Source organism: Neodiprion pinetum, unplaced genomic scaffold, assembly GCF_021155775.2.
Source record: "Neodiprion pinetum isolate iyNeoPine1 unplaced genomic scaffold, iyNeoPine1.2 ptg000183l, whole genome shotgun sequence".
NCBI lineage: Eukaryota > Metazoa > Arthropoda > Insecta > Hymenoptera > Diprionidae > Neodiprion > Neodiprion pinetum.
This window is the reverse complement of record NW_027184564.1, coordinates 5,001-7,500: the sequence shown is the minus strand read 5'-3', so window position 1 is coordinate 7,500 and position 2,500 is coordinate 5,001. Positions and strand designations below refer to the sequence as shown.

Sequence of the window (2,500 nt, the reverse complement as noted above, 5' to 3'; positions counted from 1 at the left end):
AATTCCTCGTTCATGGGGAATAATTGCAAGCCCCAATCCCTAGCACGAAGGAGGTTCAGCGGGTTACCCGGGCCTTTCGGCCAGGGAAGACACGCTGATTCCTTCAGTGTAGCGCGCGTGCGGCCCAGAACATCTAAGGGCATCACAGACCTGTTATTGCTCAATCTCGTGCGGCTAGAAGCCGCCTGTCCCTCTAAGAAGATTTATTTGTACGCCGGTAGTAAAAACCGCCCGACCGAGGCCGGGGGCCTTCGAGATACCGGAAGGTACGCCTATTTAGCAGGCTAGAGTCTCGTTCGTTATCGGAATTAACCAGACAAATCGCTCCACCAACTAAGAACGGCCATGCACCACCACCCACCGAATCAAGAAAGAGCTCTCAATCTGTCAATCCTTCCGGTGTCCGGGCCTGGTGAGGTTTCCCGTGTTGAGTCAAATTAAGCCGCAGGCTCCACTCCTGGTGGTGCCCTTCCGTCAATTCCTTTAAGTTTCAGCTTTGCAACCATACTTCCCCCGGAACCCAAAAGCTTTGGTTTCCCGGAAGCTGCCCGCCGAGTCATCGGAGGAACTTCGGCGGATCGCTAGCTGGCATCGTTTATGGTTAGAACTAGGGCGGTATCTGATCGCCTTCGAACCTCTAACTTTCGTTCTTGATTAAAGAAAACATTTTTGGCAAATGCTTTCGCTTCTGTCCGTCTTGCGACGATCCAAGAATTTCACCTCTAACGTCGCAATACGAATGCCCCCATCTGTCCCTATTAATCATTACCTCGGGGTTCCGAAAACCAACAAAATAGAACCGAGGTCCTATTCCATTATTCCATGCACACAGTATTCAGGCGAAAATAGCCTGCTTTAAGCACTCTAATTTGTTCAAAGTAAACGTACCGGCCCACCTCGACACTCAGTGAAGAGCACCGCGATGGGATATTAGTTGGGCCGCCCCGGAGGGCTAAGCCCACCGGTAGGACGTCCCACAATCATGCCAGTTAGACACCGCGAGCGGTGACCGACAGCGTGGGACACAGATTCAACTACGAGCTTTTTAACCGCAACAACTTTAATATACGCTATTGGAGCTGGAATTACCGCGGCTGCTGGCACCAGACTTGCCCTCCAATGGAGCCTCGTTAAAGGATTTAAAGTGTACTCATTCCGATTACGGGGCCTCGGATGAGTCCCGTATCGTTATTTTTCGTCACTACCTCCCCGTGCCGGGAGTGGGTAATTTGCGCGCCTGCTGCCTTCCTTGGATGTGGTAGCCGTTTCTCAGGCTCCCTCTCCGGAATCGAACCCTGATTCCCCGTTACCCGTTACAACCATGGTAGGCGCAGAGCCTACCATCGACAGTTGATAAGGCAGACATTTGAAAGAAGCGTCGCCGGTACGAGACCGTGCGATCAGCCCAAAGTTATTCAGAGTCACCAAGGTAAACGGCGGACGGGACGTACCCGCCGCCGATTGGTTTTGATCTAATAAAAGCATTCCTTCCATCTCTGGTCGGAACTCTGTTTGCATGTATTAGCTCTAGAATTTACCACAGTTATCCAAGTAAATGTGTGTACGATCTAAGAAACCATAACTGATTTAATGAGCCATTCGCGGTTTCACCTTAATTTGGCTTGCACTGAGACATGCATGGCTTAATCTTTGAGACAAGCATATGACTACTGGCAGGATCAACCAGGAGCTTCGATACAAAATCTCGGCTCGGACGTGCGCCACCCATCGCCGACCGGGTCTCGTAGCCCGGTCGGCCGCGCGTCTACTGTAAGTTTCGGGACTGCACGCAGGCAGCCCCGGATCCGTGTGCCGCCACCTTCGACACTCGGCTTATAAGCGTTCGAACGATCTCCCGTACCCGTCGGCTAGATTGAAAGCGTCTGGGATACGTTGTTATAACATCTCTGGTCTTTGAGTGTACGCTCGGAAAGAAGCGAGTTGACGCGTGCGTTGGAGCGTTCGGCCTTCCGTGTTTCACGGAGAGCCGAACTTCTTGGTACCGCGTCAAGGGCCATTCGGTCTGAGACACCGACCCGCGGTAATGCAGTGACGATAGATGAAACAACGCGAGTCGCGTAGTTTCTTTGGTACGAGGCACGGAACGGTCCGCGAACGCCCGCTCCTGGTCTACGCCGAAGTACGTATCGTGCTCGAGCACGTACCGGTACGGCGTAGCAGGCGGACGACGGGAGACCGGCCCGACCGACTCGCTCCTCTTACTAGTAGGAGCCTGGCCGCTAGGACGTCGGCGCCGGTACGGTGGTAGCACGGTCGGCTTACGGGGCGAAACCTCCGCGGGCTATCGAAAAAAATTTCGAACTCCGGGAACTTTGTCGAAATTAACCGAGGCTCATATGACGATGTTCCGACAGGCTCCCGGCCCGGATCGACTCCGGGACGCCCGCGCATCGCCTTTCGGTCGACTCGGACCGAAATTTTTACAAGTCCCGTCTGTCCGGATCGACTCCGGGACGCCGCGCGTCGCCTTTCGCTCGAC

General features: G+C 54.0%; 1 non-coding gene across 1 annotated transcript in view; it reads right to left on the bottom strand.

The window, feature by feature from the left end:
* The window catches only part of LOC124224562 (small subunit ribosomal RNA), a 1,913-nt gene extending 223 nt beyond the window's left edge, over positions 1-1,690 (bottom strand). The window contains exon 1 of the ribosomal RNA XR_006884843.1: positions 1-1,690. This exon is cut by the window's left edge and continues 223 nt beyond it. This is a non-coding gene — a ribosomal RNA (small subunit ribosomal RNA).
* Between the last annotated feature and the right edge of the window lie 810 nt (positions 1,691-2,500).